At 41.1% G+C, this 17574-nt stretch overlaps 1 protein-coding gene across 28 annotated transcripts in view; it reads right to left on the reverse strand.

Moving 5' to 3' along the window:
• Window positions 1-15947, reverse strand: part of ADD3 (adducin 3) — a 100924-nt gene extending 84977 nt beyond the window's left edge. For 4 of the 28 annotated variants that reach the window (XM_083741579.1, XM_083741597.1, XM_083741587.1 and 1 more), the window contains exons 1-2: window positions 10727-10804; window positions 10345-10425 (exon numbers count right to left, since the gene is read on the reverse strand). The gene's annotated coding sequence lies outside the window, so the exon portion shown is untranslated. Of the gene's footprint in view, window positions 1-10344; window positions 10426-10726; window positions 10805-13111; window positions 13926-14361; window positions 15430-15688 lie in introns of those variants that run through there. The other 24 variants (XM_083741577.1, XM_083741589.1, XM_083741584.1 and 21 more) reach the window with 18 other exon arrangements.
• Window positions 15948-17574: the final 1627 nt, after the last annotated feature.

A 17574-nucleotide genomic window follows, 5' to 3' on the forward strand; every position in this document is an offset into this window, starting at 1 on the left:
AGATTAAAATACAGTTTTTTGTTCTATTCGTACAAGACTTTCACATGCTTGAAAACTGTAACATAATACATATTTCATATAGTATATGCCTAAGCCATATTGAACAGCAGATCCACTGAAATCAATGGATTTAATTTAGTCATGATTAACTTGATTGATCTACTTTCAGGTATGAGTAAGTCACATACAACCTTTTTGCCAGTTTATTCTGAACTTTGTAGATTATACTCCATCAAATTAAGACAGATAAAGCAAATATAAATTTACTGAATACCGGTTTATAGATATAATTACATTATAGAAATATTTGGTTTAACTAAATCTTGAAGGATAGATCAGCTGACTGAGAAGTATACAGATGTTATGGACTGGCTGGATTCAGAAGAGTGGTGAGAGGCACCAGCTGGGAAACCACCAAGGGACACCCCCCCCCCCCGGGGAAGAAGGCTCAGAGTCAGGGGATTGGAGGTTCCCCAGCTGGGGATGATGATGAGTAGTGAGGGAGAAGACGGAGCAGACTGGGAAAAGGAGCTGTTGAAAGATGAAAAGACAACAGGGTTTAGTGAGCAGGAAGAAGCTGGGGCAGTTCTGATTCATAGACTGGAGAGGAGGAAGGTCAGTAGACAGAGATGAGGCTGGCTGCTGAAGAGTCCAGGGAGTCTCTCCCTCCTGTTGCGACCAGCTCCCTTTCCCCCCTGGTCTCCCAGAATACACAGAGAAATGAAGAGCGTGGAGCAACAAGAGGCAAGGCAATGGAGCCTTAGGCTGCTGGGGAAGGAACCAAGGGAAGCACCTTAGAGAACAGTGGGAAAGCAGAGACCTTCAGTCCTCGCAACTACTTAATTGGGGCAAGACCTACTGGGAAGGGTTACTATGACCAGTAGGACTAAGCTGTTTTGTTTCTTTGCATAGAGAGTTAACTTCACTGACATTGGGTGCTCTATTGTTTTATTGCTGACCTACGCATGACTCCAGCGCCGGACAACAGACCACGCAGGGCACAAAACAGGCATCTCTCTGAAAAAATACAATTGTTTCTCTTAATACAGTATTCAATACTGTAATATTAAAGTTTAATTTAAAACTGATCAGACTAGTCAGCTTTGCCAATATCTGTAAACACTATTAGTCCAAGAAATTTTACTAATCCAAGTCCCCCCACATATCTCCATTTGTCATTCAACGCTACTGAAATGCAAACTAAATTAAAGCACTGCTTATCATATGTTCATTAATCTTTGTCCTTAATGTAGCAGGTTAATGAACAATATATACCTTACATTAAGCTCTGTTGAGGGCAGAATAATGGCATTTAGAAGCACGTTGGAGAAAATAAAGTCACCTTTGACATACAATAATCCACCCTCCAGGTTTTGGAAGGCCTAAAGGTTCCTGCTAAAAACACACGGGGGGGGTTGCTTTCTGAGTTTATAGAAAGATATATGAAACCAAGAGAGCACATAATCTGAAAATGATTAATTAATTACAAGTAAAAGTCCTATGTTTACTCAAATGTATGTATAGCATGGTTGGGAAACCTGTGGTCCTCCAGATGTTGTTAGATTCCATCAGCCCAGCAACAGAACTCCATGATCAGGGGAGCTTCAATCAAACAACATCTGGATGGTCAAAGGCTCCCCACTCCAGTAACAGAGAATTCCACTCCTATATATCAAACCTCATGATTTCTAACAGGCTACCTTAGGAATCTAAAAATGTAGGTTAGCAATACTTGATCTATAAAGGTCTCCAAGGTACATAAGCATCAAAGTACTAGGCAGAGGAATGCTCACTATGGTATGCCAATTGTGTATGCAAATCAGCCTACCCTCTGGCTCTAATGTGGTCCTTGGCCACATTGCTCACCCCTGTCCTTGACAGTCCTTCTCAATTTAGAAACATATGCAAGCTACACATTCCTCCAAGTTAATCAATAAGTAAAGCACTCTTGGATTTATTTTTATTGTGCAGTAAAAGGAGCTAACTTTGACAACTCTGTATTTAGTAAAATGTAAATATCAGGCAGCTTTTGCTCTACTAATCAATAGATTATAAAGAATTGTGCAAGTATCGCAAGGTAAAAGATTCAATCATCTCCACTTTACTCGATGAGGCAACCATGCTTTGCTTTTCAACTTCAAACATGTTTTGACAATTAACCACCAACATATTATAGTCAGGTGAGGGTTGTAACCAAAATCTTTTACAACAGGTCCTTGTGAAACCTGAAGCCAAAATATATCAAAGGTCACCTTGTATAAAAGAGAGCCTTATTGTTTTTCTAAGCACTCTAACAAAACCTTTGTTCGAGGAGAAGGAACTCAAGAGAGTATTTTATTTAACCCTAGGCAATGGAAGCAGCATACAATTTATATTACAAAGGTGGAAGATGAGATTACCTGATGAAGTAAGGTTGTTTTAAGGTTGAATACTGGATGGAGGCCTCTCTCAAAAGTAAAGCTTCAGGCTATTATTTCACCTTTATGAATTAAACCAGACATTACACAATTCAGCTATCCTTTGTCTGAATGCTATGTTAAATGCTTTAATTAATGGTTTAAATATTAATATTAATGCACAGCCTTAAGCTAAGACCAAGGGCAAAACTGAAGGTAAATGTTTTGCTGAAGTTTGATTCAGGAAATTCAATAGATATGTTGCAAACCCCTCAAAAAGGAGAAATGGTATGCACACCAGGTTGGTTATTCTCTCTTCACTATCCTTCTATTCATGTTTTGAGGAAAAAGATAATTGTCAAATCTGCTTTGACTTAATCAAATAGGTATGGAGAAAAAACATACCAGTTGCCATAAATTACACTAAAAAGGAAGTGTGTCATGCCTGAGTTAGAAGCATCTAACTTTTGCTCAACTACAACCCTGAAGGTTTTGAGCTCAAACCAAAAGCATGTGGGAAGATGTCTGTACAAAAAAAAAATAATGTTTTAAACAGCAGGTGCCCCCCACAATCTTTCCCCTCCATTCAAGCCAGGTCTGTAATGGGGGAGGCAGAAGCTGGGTTACACTTGCCCCAGGCCTTGGGGGGCTAAGTTGGTGGAAGCACCCGACTCGGACTGGCTGCCCTGGGCAAGCTCTCTACGGGCCTGATACAGGCTCAGCTATTTCAACTCCCAAAGTTCAAAGACAGTTTTCAATGTGACATATGCGGCTGCTGCTGCAAGCTCACATATGCAGATACAAGCACTCACACACATCTCATGGTATGGAATGAAGGCACATGAGGTGACCAACGTGGCAGTGCTAAGTGAGTCTGGGCCTGGTCAGTGCCAAAGGAAAGTTACCTAGTAAAACATGTATTGCTGCCTGGTATTTCATGACAGAAGGCAGGATATATGTGTAAACAGATCAATACTCAAGTAAAAAAGGCTCCCTGGATAATGGCCCAGTGAGTTGATAAGTTTTCATCATATTATGACAACCTGATAGATAATACAATACACTTTGTATTATTGAAAGAACTACAGAAATAATTAATTACATATTGTGGACACATTTTGTGATAAAAGATTTAGACCAGTGGTTCCCAATTAGGGGTCCAGGGACCACTGGGATTTTGCGGAACGCACCCAGGGGGTCCGCGACCCCATCCTTTGCCCCCACCCCAACTATTATTTTGTCATTTCTGCATGCTAATATCACAAATTTTATGGTCTGTTTTAGTGCTGTGCAATTTTTCAATATATTGGCCAAAATCGGTTTTGAAATCACTCTGCAATAACGATTTTGACCCAGCAATATTTTGTTCCTCACGTAAGTCCACAGGAAAGCAGCAACAGTCACAGAGGATGTCCATCTTCAATGGCTGCCATCACTGTCTGCCCTGCTGACAGCAGCTTGATGCACCCCCCAACCCCATCCCCTCCCACTCAAAACATGCAGTGAAGGTGACTCCGCTTCCTCTCCTCCTCCACCCACCCAACCTCTGTGACTGCTCCTTCCCTCACCACCACATCTGATCTCCAATTTCAGACATTCTGATATATCAGAATATCACAATGTATAGCCACTGACGTATCACAATGTTGAAAACCAGGTATCGCTCAGCCCTAGTCTGTTGTTGTTGTTTTTAATATACCTAAAGTCCTTTGCTTATTAAGGGCTACTACATATTCTGTTCAAAAAATTGCTTTGCAGAGGTAATTACCATGGAGTCATCAAAATTTTCAAAAGTATGGGGTCCGTGGCTTGGCTTTTGAAAAATAGGGGGTCCTCAGTAATTAGCTAATTGGGAACCACTTATCTAGACTCTGCCTTGGCAGGATGAAGGACTATGAGAGGGCACATGGACCTCCCATCACCTGCAACATTCCTCTTCTCTGCCTCTGAGGTCCTATTGCCAGGGGGGAAACACAGGGTTTCACTGAGCTCACAAATGGGCACTATGCCTGTACTCAACTGGAACAACATGATTTAATTTTTTTCTAAAAACCTATGCAAACGGTTCTGAAAAGAATTTTATGATCATCCTTTCAATCTGTTATATGCCATACATGAGTCATACCTATTTTGAATGCCAAGCCGCACAAAGAAAAAGAGTGAGATCAATCTTTCACCATTAGAAATCCATAAGGATTCTAATTTAAGTCACTTCCATCACATGGAAAACAGAATATTTCATGTGTCCCTCCCCCACAGTAGAAGAAGATAGAGGGAAGAGAAAAATATTTTCTGCAGGATTAAAATGTATTTTATTAAAATAAGACATTGCAAATAATACTACAGTATGCAAGTTTTAAGCCAAGCCAAAGTTTCAACTGCAGAAGCATTTACTAAGATCCTTGTTGGGCTGCTTGTTTGCTATGTGTTGTTAACAAATCTTATTTTCTTTTTAAATTTACAAATACCTCTGTGGATGCATGCAGAATGTGCATGCAGAAACCTTATTCTGAAGTGTTTCCATTTCATTTACAAACTAATAAACATGGGATCTACAGAGTTAGATGTGGAGAGAAGGGAAAATAAAGTTTGACATAGTTCAACTATCTTACTGGCTCAGTATTTCAGGTACTGCCCAAACACACTGTGATGATGTACATACATTATACTAATAAACTGTGGCAAACATTGGTAGAGAGGCTGTTGGTTTGGGTTGAGTTGTTGCAGAGTAGGGCTGGGAGATATCCAGCTATATCACAGTCTGGAAAAAGGATGGAGCTACATAGAGGCATTGGCCATCTTCATGGTTTTCCCCACATTGTGATTTTTGCCAGGTAAAAAATTAGGAAACCAGTATCATATGGACTTGAAACCTGTTTTGGGTTATTTATCACCCAGCTCTAACATACATCATGATTCGCAATGTACTGCCAAGTCAAAATCCGATATCATGATATGTACTTCAAACAAGTTTTGGACGATATATATCGTTCAGCCCTATTGCAGAGTGATCCCAGGTTACTAACCTCACCTTGTCTGGAGTAACACTGAGTGGCTACTTGATCCTCCCTTATTAGATTGGGGTGAGAATGGGTGATAAAGTCGCCCTAGGCAACTTCAAGAAGCTCACACATTTCTGAGATTAACATAGTATACAAAGTGCCATAGAGCATGAGGTAGAAATAGTCTGAAAGTAAGTAATCTTGTGATGCTTGAAAATAACCCAAGGTACTAGAAATGCTACATCATGTGAGGTAACTAATAGATCACTATCTTAAAATTATAGACAATTTTGAAAGATTGAGATCAAAGTTCTGCATGGCAATCTTTGTAGACACGACACTGGCCATTATCAGATGATCCAGAGATTTTTGAATGACTTTATAAAAGACATAGTGCTTGAATCAGCATGGAAGTTTTGAAGGGCAACTTGAATCCAAGGTGAAATTGGATGCTTCCAATCTCTTCCTTGCAGCCACGTCAGGGTTTGTTCGCATAGAACTAAAAGATCACTTAATATATTAAATCCAAGCAGCATCATAACGGTTAAGCAAATAGATGTGGCGAAACTTTACTAGTCAGGTATGTATTCAAAAGTGCTTCTCTTGGGGATCTACAGAAGTGCAAGTCAACAATACAAAATAGGTCCCACTTATTTATGAATAATGGTTGTGTTCTTGCTGTTTGAGTCATTAGCACAGTAGGTGTGCCCATTGTTTAAACGCAGAAAGCACAGAATATTGTTTGAAGATTAAAATAGATTATTTGAATGATTACATTGATGCGTAATAAAAAAAAACGAAACTACAGGTGAAATTTTGGAGACTCTACTACCATGTATTGTTGCTGCTTAGTATTTGTTTATCTGGATTTTAAATGTGGAAAAATTCCCAACCAACTTAATCAAGCTTTTCATAATTACTACCACATTATCAGCTTATAACAAAAACCCAAAGTGCTGCTTCTAGTTTGTATACCTACAATAGTAGGATCATCTCTAACTATAGCTAGTAACAGCTTTATACAGAAGCCAAAGGTAACTAGAAAGAAAAGACACTCACTGGGTGCATCTTTTAATCCTGAAACATTCGGAAGAGTCTCCAACTATGATCCTTGCTTTAGGTTTACTGTGTCAAAGAGCACCAGTGGTGCTGTGAGGAATATTTACAGCTTTAAAAAGAAACTGCAACAGAAGGCAGTCAAACATTTTCCGTGTATCTTAAAAAATAAAAACAAACGGGTGGCAGATATTTCAGTCTCTAAACTTCCTTTAGATTGCAAGCTACTGTATCCTAACCAACTTCTAAGTCATGTTTTGATTTCAAAGATTCCTGAACACTTAGAAATGAATTATAGCAGTTGGAGACCTTTTATGCAGGAATAGTGCATATTTTTAAAAGCTGAATATTTTGTGACATATTTTATATTATTATTTTGAGATGTGTCCTAAAAAACCCAAACTGAAATATACCTCAGTACAGTACTGCAAACTTTCAAACAAGACCAAAATATCTAAATCAGTGGTGTGCAGTAGACAGAAATCTACCAGCAGATCCTCATCTGAGTGATTTGCAAGGATTTCTGCCTCTCAATAATGTCAACATAACCAGTAATAAAATAACACCCATCCCGCCACAAAAAGGAAAGACTGCTGAAAAGAAGAAAGCTTGAGGTAACCAGGAATTGATAATTGTGTAGAAGGGTGGTAAGCTCAGCTGGGTTCTGATTCTGAAAAAAACTCCAGCATTTTTATTTATATATATTATATTATTAATATATATATTAAGAAAAAAACAATATATTTTGGTACTTTGCTCCATTTGGTAGATCTCATCGTTCTGGTAAAACACAAGACACATCTCACAAGTCTAAAGTCTGCCCTCCACTGATCTAACACCCGACATAATGTATTTTAATTCACCTTCATAAATCCAACGATTGGCATTACACAACCTCACTTTGAAGCTTGCACTGCTGCTTAACTATCCATTTATTTTCTTTTAGCTTACAGCAAAGTACCAAATAGTACCAAGAAACCTGGCAGGAAAACAGAACAATAACAGAGTGATTCATCCTTTGCCATTCAATCCCAGCTTCCATCAATCAGAGGCTCATGGACACCTGCAGAGTAAGGATGAATGCCATATCTTGGCCAACAGCCACTGGCATGGTGTCTGAACATCTGCATGGCTGTGATTGCAATGCAAATAACATAAAGAAGTACAGAATACTGGAGGCTTAGAACTATAACACATTCTTTTGAAGAGCAGGTTTCTCCTTTTCATTGTTGCAGAGAACTTGAAGATGTGTTAACACTGGCCAGGATCCAAAAGGGGCATATGGGGAAATCCAAATTAATCCTTCCTTCAGAACCCTTACACCACCTCATCTGTACCCCAATACACACACAGCATTTCTGGATATTGTTCTTTCAAGGACTTAGGAACTAACCATGTAGGAAAGGAATATATAGCATTTCCAGCAATCAAAGGAGAGAGAGATGAATATAACACTGATATGAGTGAAAGAAATGGGACAGAGTTGTTTCCCTGTAATTTACTGTGTTGCTCTATAATACCGATTTCTTTCAACTGTCCCAACTTTCCTCAATATTTACAACAGGACACAAAAAGTATAACATTATTTCAAAAACCATAAATTTGTTTACAGAATACCAAATTACTGAATTTCTGGCAATTGATTTGATTTAAATTTTGAAATTTATATTAGATTTTTAAATATCCAGCAACATCACAAAACATATTAGTAGTAGATTATCCAGGGGGGTGGAATATTATTTGCCAATACATATCTCACCATAGGTCTACTACAAACTATAATACCAGTACTCTTTCCCTCTTATACCAAGAAGAGTATGGTTACATAAAATTGTTAATTAAACAGAATCATTCCCCTTATGTCGCTAAGATATAAGCAAATGCTTCCAAATTCTGGATTAGGGACAGAGGAAAATTTAGCTTGGTCTCCATTTTTAGTTTGATCTCTTTTGTACAGCCTAGACTAATACATGGATTGGAACCTGGTTGTCCTTTGGATTTCGTACTTCTCCAAATTTTGCAATTCAGCTCTTGATTCAACCACACCAAATAGCATTTTAAAAACACAATTGAGGGTAAAATACATTTAGAAATGTGTATACAGAGATAAAGAAAAATATTTAAATTCATTTTTGTGATTTAAATAGTTATTATAGCTATTAATAGTTATTTAAATCGTTGGGAGGCCATTAATGATGAAACAGAACAGCTTATAAATGAATATATGTGATGTCAACATGGGCCAGAAATAGACTGATTCATCTCTACCTACCCAAGTTCCATTACTAGACATTATTGATACGACCCCACCATTTTAAAAACAAACATTCTCATTTAGTTCAAGCTAGAGATGTTACGTATTGCTCTGGATACGTAACTTTCGGGTTCCAAACATGGCAAACCCAGAAATGTATATTTCTGGGTTTCGCCACCCGTGCATGCGCAGAAGCACTCAATCATGCCACGTGTGTGTGCAGAAGCGGCGCCTCTGCCTTCGGAATTTTCGGGTTGCGGATGGACCCCTGGAATGAATTTAATTTGTATCCAGAGGGTCCACTGTAAACATTTCCCTCTTGCCTTTTTCTCAGGAAAGAACTGGTATCAAAATTCATGTCCTTACTTTAGGAATCTTAATGCATTATGTATAACTCTGTCTACCAAAGGAACATCATGTCTAGTTCATAAAAAGTACAGTTTCTTCAGACAATAATTACAAATTGAATATATTATTTAAAGATTTTGTTAAACATGGAGCTAAAAATTACTGAATTGTAAGGAAACTATTGTGCCAGTTTATAAGGACCAGGCAACAATTAATAATAATAACAACAAAAAGCAAAAACATTATAGTAAAACAAATTGTTCTTTATTCTGAAAATTATTGTGTTTTCTCTGCAGTGTCACTCATTTCCATAAAAAGAGATAAGAAAAATTCAGATTTTGTTTCTTCATATTTGTCACTATATTTATCACAGACTTCAAAAAATTGAAGTTTGTCCAGATTGAAACAAGCTTCTACCCTTTCACATGTCAGTTGCTCTCACTGGTGTGAGAATTTCCAAATATAGACCAACTTCTTAAACATGATGCAGAAGGCAAAGGAATCTGAAGTAGGCAACAAATAACAAAAGCTGGGGGCTGTGTTGTGCAAAGGCCTTGCCACTCTGTTGCATGAGGAATACGCTTGTGAGAATCCCACAATGTATTTCTTGGCCAAATACCTGAAGGTGTTCTGTACCCTACAACATTTGAAAGTACCTTTCTAACATCAAGCCCTAAGTGCACTGCTTGTTTTGTAATCCAGTCAAATACAAAAGCATCACTTACATTTCTGCCTTTGAATCCTGGATGCAACAGATTTGCAGCAGCATCAATTGGGTAGCAACAAAATTATGTTGCCCTGTACTTTCTCCCACTCCCAGTACAGTGGTACCTTGGTTTACGAACTTAATCCATTCTGGAAGTCCGTTCTTAAACCAAAGCAATTTAACAGGAATTTTACTATCTAACGAGATCATTGATCCATAAAATAATAATAATAATAATACTTTTTATTTATACCCCGCCCTCCCCAGCCAAGGCCGGGCTCAGAGCGGCTTACAAGCAATAATAAAAACAAGTTGAATGATTACAACTTAAAAACAAAATTAAAATACAACATTAAAATATTAAAATGTAGCCTCATCGCATGAGGAGAAGGAAAGGAAAAAATTAAGAGAGGGAGGGAGGGAATCAAATTGGCTCCAAGCCAAAGGCCAGGTGGAACAACTCTGTCTTACAGGCCCTGCGGAAAGACAATAATCAATGAAGACAATAATCAATGTACTGTACTATAAAATAAATAAGACTATATTATAGATGATAAAAATTAAAATTATTTTTTTCCTTACATGCACTGATAGTCATTGTTTGGATGGGGAGCTTTTATCCATTTCTGCAGTCACACAATCAACCAGTAGCTGAACTGGGTTCTACATAGACAAAAACAAGTCACGAAAACGAAATCACAAGCCACAGTCACAAGTCAATCCCATAAAACGAAGAGCAAATCACAGTAAAAAAAAAAAAACCAAACGGAAAAAATATATAGCAAAAACAAAAGCTCCATATATCACCTCTGTGTTGCGTGGGTGCTCGGGACTCAACAGCCAACAGACACAACAGGAAGCCTCTGGTTAGCAGCGGGGGACTCAATTTACAAATGGAACAAACTCAACAGGAAGCAAAACATGTTCTGCTTCCAAAGCAAAGTTCACAAACCAAAACACCTACTTCCGGGTTTGCAGCGTTCTTAATCCAAGTTGTTCATAGACTAAACTGTTCTTAAACCAAGGTACCACTGTACTTTAAGGCCTAGCAAAGAGAGCAGAAACAAATCCTCCAACTATGCCAACAAGGGGATGACCACCAAGCAAGGAAGGCACTGAATAATTGCAAGGAGAAGGGAATGTGTGTGTCTTTTAGCTCTGTGGAACTCCGATACAGATAACTGCACTTCAACCTGTCATGAAACTAGAAAGGGAAAACAAAAGCAGACATTTATCATTGAAGCACTTTAATGTTCTACCCTTCTATGCAAAATGATCTCCCCCACAGCTTTAAGCATAATGGAAAAAATATCCGTATATTTCTGCATACAAATTACTTTCACTGTAGTAATATTTATAAGTCAACAATGACTTATAATGATACGTCCTAAATTAACATGCAGCTTCCTAAAACACAATAGCCATAGTGCATGCCCATATTCATGCACTCGAGCAGAAAATTTGCAGGAGTACGCACACACACAAGAAAATACACTATTAGGGTTACCATATTTTGAAGAGCAAAAAAGAGCAGAAAAGGGTTACCATATTTTGAAGAGCAAAAACACTTGCCGACTTCTATTTTTGACTATGGATCGCTATGATGAAAAAGAGGACATATGGCAACCCTATAACAGTTCTTTCCATGTGCCTTATCAAAAGCAGCTCAATTACTGTAGTGTAGAGCAAGCACCTGCAATGAATGGCCTACCAAGCCAAATGCTGATCTCCTATGTATGACAACCCCCTGAAATTTCATAAACTTTTTTTTTTTTTGCTGTATGCCTAGGATTCTTTTTAAAATGGTTGGGTTTTCAAGTATATGGCAGATCACAATGCATGGCTAATAAACTGTGTTTGACTTGTGAGTTATAGACTGTGCAGGCCTATAGACTTAAGTTTTGGTTTTTTATTAATAAAGGACCACAAAGGAAAGAAATCAAAAAGTTTCACTCACTTTTATCTAATATCACTTCACTCATCAAATCATAATAACAATGAAGTCCATGTCACCAAGGTTGGCATACCTGGAGGTTACCAATTCGGCTAACTATGATGTATTTGGAACAGAGCTACACTACCAATAAAAGGAAAGCCAGATAATTCTGAATGGTCATAGAAAGCTATTCTTCTCTCTATCTACAAGTCCTCTTATGAAATTTCATCCAAAGAAACAAGCCACCAAATACAGTACAAAGTAAGTAGAATAATTTGTGGCAGATATAGGCACAGACAGTTGAGGAATATCCTATCTGCACTGCCAATATCCATGAAAGGGTGCTCTCCAAAAATATAACTCAGAACACAACATTAATAGCAGTGTACACTTCTAAAAGACAAACAGCACAAGCAATCTGCTCCATGTTTACAAGCAACAGCAATATGAACACCTAGTATGTGTCAATGTAAGATACCCAAGACAGTCTTGGGGAGATGATGGAAAACACACCTCAGTGGGGAGCCACAGAAAACACAGATGATCAACTGGCAGAGTATCAGTGGAACTGGACCTCACACAAAGTAAAGGATGCAATGGCAATTAGCTGGAGGACAGAACACTTAGGAAACTGACTAGTTTGCACAAGCTGCAAGCAAGCAGGGCAGCCATTCTGGATGCTGCAAACCATTTGGCTACAACTCACAAAGGGTGCATAAAGGTGAGCCCAAGCCTCATTAGCCCATTCAGTGTTGTTCACCCTAATGAAACAAAAAGTGTCAGCATGCCTCCCAAATCTAAATGGCTTAAAAGAACTTTTGAAGTTTCAACCCCTCCCCCGGTCTGAATGAGCTCTCAGATCTAGATGACACTCAACTCCCCCCTCCCCGCAGCCAAAAACAAGGTGAACCCGAGTATTCACAAATTCACTTTGTGAGGCGGTGTTACACACCTAGTGCTCAGATGCAGGTACAGTATAAGTAACTCCGAAGTTAGGATGAGCAAAAGGCCCTCCTTCCACAGAAGGTTCATTGGTGATGCCCCACCCCCTACACGGTGCCCCAAAACAATAAACGGAGTGATATCTCGTATCATGAATCGGGGTGGGGGGGTGAGGCTGGACTCTCTTTGAATTAAACATGGCTCAGGATGTGGGCGGAACTGGCGGCGAGAGACGTAAAAAATCCCCCCCCCCCAGAACACCTTCCCTCCGAAAAGAAAGTGTGCGCGAGGGAGGAAGGAGAGAGAAATCCCCTCAAGAGCAACAGGGACACTTTGAATCTCCCACTCCTGAGCGAGAAACGTATGAGGGCTAAAGTAAATGAACAACCAGCCGCCCCTCCCGGACTCCCAGCGCTCAGGATACCACCCAGTGCACCCCACGGAGGAGAAGGGTGCGAGGAGCCAGCTTACCTCAGCAGCGCCCGCGCCTTTGTGTTTCCCTCTTGCCGCCTCGGCTGCTCTGGCTGGCTCGCAGGAGCAGCAGCACCTCCTACGGCGGAGGAAGGCGGGGCGGGCCTGGCCGGAGTGACGAAAGAGGAGGGGCGGGGCGTAGTCGCCTCACTATCTGGCAGGAAGGGTCGCGCGGGCTCCTCCCCCCCGCGGCCGGAGTGAACGGCGCACTATCTGGCAGCGCCCCTCTCTTGCCCTCATTGATTCTCCCGCGCCTGCCCTCCCCTAAGCCGAGGGGCGCCGCCAACGTTCGTCCAAGTTTGAATCCTCCCCGCCCCCACCTCCCCCCTCGACGCCCCTCGGAATAGCGGGGAGGAGGGGGAGGAGGTCAGGTGGGCCGCCGCTGCCGCCGGAGCTTCAGGGTTGCTATGCGGCAGGCAGGCGCGAGGAGGGGGGGTAACTTCGTCGCTCCGCAGCCGGAGGGGAACCGGCCAAAGGGGGCGGTTTGTTGTTACCTCGCAGCGGCTGCGGGCGACGCCTGAGGGGCGGAGGCTCCACAGTGGCCGGGCCCGAGGGGCGGGCCTGTTGGCGATCGAGGGCCCGGCCAACCGCCCGTCATCATTGCCGCCGCTGCCACCACCACATCTCCTCTCGCACGCCCGGGTAGGTCGCCTTCGTCTCCAGAAGGTGAAGCCCCACTCCCTGCCCTCTTTCTCCACGCAGAAATATTGGATCTGCTTCCCGCCCCCCATATGCACCCAAGAGGGAGAAGAGCGGGGGCTGTTGGTCGGTTTCCACACGTGACAGGGTTTTTTTCTTGTCGCGTGTCTACCTTCGAAGACCAGGATCTGCACGCTCACATTGACGATTGCCTGGATTAGGAACACCGTCCACACGTGGCGCACGCAGCCCAAGTCCCTCACGCAGCTGCCTTGATTTGTTTTTGTATTTTTACTATATATTTTGTTAAACCTAAAAAAAACAACAACGGCGGGCTTTCGCAAGCAGCTTTGGATGTTTCCCTCTGCGTTGTGCTCCCTATCCTATCCAGGCTGCGGCGCGCGCCTTCGCGTGTGTGTCTGTTAGCACGTCTGCAAATACCACGCCTGGGGGTAAAGAAGCCCCCCAACTGCGCAGTTCAGTGCAAAGTTACAGGGCAGGACGAAATAATTTGAGAATAAGCGAGATCATTTCTAAACCCTTTTTTTTACAGGTCCCTGCAGCCCCTCGGGACTTGCTCGATTCCTTTTCCCCTTTCGTTTTGCAGTCACCTCTCATCTCAGTTGAGTTCTGCTGCTCCATATTCCCTTCACGTTCTCCACACAACTCTTCCATTCTCTACATTGCATTACAAATTCCAGTTTATCTCCCCGATTATGTTGCTGCAAAGACAACGGTAACTTTAGCCTTGCTTCCCGCATTCCTTTAAATTCACATTCCAAAACCAGATAGGCTGCAATCCCTAACTAGCTGCTACAAACTGACTTCAATAGGACTGCTTTGGTATGGGGTTTGAGAATCAGTCCGCTTCTGTATATATTATCGTCTCCTGTGTTTCTGAAATAGATTGGCCACTCCTTTCAAACTCGTACCTTCCTTCATTTCAGACTCTCTCCTATGCCTGTTTCCTCCATGACAACCCGACCCTATGCATGTTTGCTCAAAAGTCCCACTGTGTTCAATATGGCTTACTTTAAAGTAAGCATGGGAAAGAGTGCCGCCTTAAAAGAGATCTCACTCCTTGCTGTTCACAGCCCAATCCTTCTCAGGTTTACTCAAGAGAAAAATCCAGTGATTTCAGTGGGTTTTAATTGCAATTCAATATTCTTGGAATTACAGATTTTCTCTCCTCAAAATTAAATCCATGACAGCCCTTTTTACAGACACATATTTTAGCTCTGATTTCCAGCCCTTCTAGTATGCACACACTTAACATGCTTTCCATTTCTCTCTCAAGCTCCCACTCACCTCACTCAGCCAGACACACCCACACCTCCTACTACATATGTTCAATATTCCCTTCCTCTCCCCCCCATTCCCTCACATAATAAATATTTTTACCTAACTGGAAGGTTCTTCTATCAACCAATATGGCTCTTTAAAAAGAGAGAGAGAGAGAGCCTTAATAATCCTTGCAAGATCCAAGACTGCAGATTTCAACTATCCATGGCTCTCCTTACTCTCCGGGATTATTTCATCACCATGATATGCTTTTAGATTCAAAAGTAGTCTTGTAGTGCTTGAGGATATGAGGATTTTGCCAGCTCCATTATAGCAATATGTCATCTGATATTTGCTGTAGTTGGATCTTCAATATGGAAGGAAGAGGTTGCATATTTCTGTCATTAAAGAGAGAAAATGCAATCCTAATTACTTCCCTTCTTGCATGAAAGTTTATGTTAATTTACTGTACAAAAGCACTCTGAGGGCAGGGAAAGGGGAGGTGTCTCTTGCAGTCAGACCATCAGATCATCATCCAAGTCTGCAACCCTTACATAAAAAGCATGCAGCAGAATAGATACCAAGCGTGGCTGAGTATTCCTTCGGCTTTCCATACCACAACTTAAATATGTTATAAAATAATAGAAGATTGCTTACCAGATAATGTCCCTGGTTTTCTTGTGCGTATGCCTTTTCCTTTTGTAGGAGTGTTAAATCGTGCAATGCTGCATAGAGAGAGAGTCACAACACACACACTGCAGCGGCTCTAAAGCTAAAAGGACAGGAAAGTATGTTACTTCCTAGAGAGGCTCTATATTGCCACTAGGCGCTGGCAGAAGCAAAAAGCATTCCCTCTCTCTCAAAGCTTATTGATTCTTCCCCAACTGTTTCCTGCCATCTAGGGTACAGGAAAGTTTATTTAAAAAATTGTACTGGCAAAATTGTATATAAAGTTCAAACTGAGCAGGGGAGGGGGGAATGCAACTTGATCTTTAGCAAAACGATGGACAAACTTCCATGTTTCTAAAGTTTCTAAAGTGGAGAGAGTAGAAATGGACATTACTCCCAATGGAGGGTTGTTGTAGGAAGTGGAGTCCCCCAAGGATTGGTGTCCAAGCCTGTGATTTTTAGCTTGTTCATAAGGAGTTAGCAGCTAATGATCCCAAATCGCTTAGGGGTGGTTAAAACAAAAAAAGATTCTGAGGAGCTCCAAAAAGATCTCGAAATTGTGTAATGGGCATTAAAATGGCAAATGCAATCCAATGTAAGCAAGTGCAAAGTGATGCTCATTGGGGCAACAAATCTTAATTTCACATATATGTCAATGGGGGAGTAAGAGACTTTGGTGTTACATTGGATAGCCTACTGAAAATGTTGACAATGTGTGGCAACTGTAAACACACACACAAATTGCCTGTTAGGCGTCATCTGAAAAGGGATGGGGGGGGGACTGCCCCACATTGGGCAAAAGATTCCTGCATTGCAGGGGGTTGGACTAGATGACCCTCATGATCCTTTCCAACTCTACAGTTCAATTATTCTAAATCTATGATGCAACCTCAATACTGAATACTGTCAGAAAAAATATTTCAAAAAATATATACATTGCTTGATTGTTAAAAAAAAGTCTCAAAACAGTTTACAAAAATATAAAACAATAAAATTATCAATAAGAATTAACAAAAATTTAAAACATTTAACACAATAAACTAAAAACAAACGTGCATCAGCGTTCTAAATATCTGGGTAAGACTGATCAAACAAAAAATGTTCTTGGGCACTGAAAGAGTACAGTGAAGGTGTCTGCCTCATCTCTATAGGCAGGACGTTCTGAAGTCTAGATGCTGCTGTACTAAAAGACTGGGTTCTTACAATATGGAACAGGTATTATATGGCACATGTAACAGTACCAGTTCTGCAAATCGAAGCAGTCAAGTGGGCATATATGGGGTAAGGCGCTCTCACAGGTAAACAGGTCCCAAGTTTATATACTTTACTAGTAGTAACAACTTGGACTTGACCCTGCAACTAATTGGTAACCAGTGCAGATCTCAGAGCACAGGTGTTTTATGCCGGCAACGTCTCCTGTCAACAGTCATGCTTCAGCATTCTGAACTAACTGCGGTTTCTGGATCAAGCACAAGGGAAGTCCCACATGCAGCACATTGCAGGAATCCAGGATTGATGTAATGAATGCATGAACTACTGTGGCCAGGCTTTCCCAGTCCAGAAACGGCCATATTATGTTTGGTAAAAGGCACTTCTAGCCAATGAGGCTACCTGAGCCTCCAGTGACTGAGCTGAATCCAGAATAACCCCCAAACTCTGAACTTGCTCCTTCAGGGTAAGAACAACCCTATGCAGGGTAGTAGGGTAGCCATATCTTGAAGAGGAAAAAAGAGGACAGTGGGAGCCATTGCCAGCCTGAGCCAGGGAAACAAGTGCGTGGGCGCACCTCTTTCCCTAGCTTGGACTGGCAGCAGCCGCAGTGTGCAGAGCAGCCTTAGCCCGGGCTGCCTGAGGGCCCCCAAGAAACCCAGACA

This window comes from Podarcis gaigeae, assembly GCF_964106915.1.
Source record: "Podarcis gaigeae genome assembly, chromosome: 5".
NCBI lineage: Eukaryota > Metazoa > Chordata > Lepidosauria > Squamata > Lacertidae > Podarcis > Podarcis gaigeae.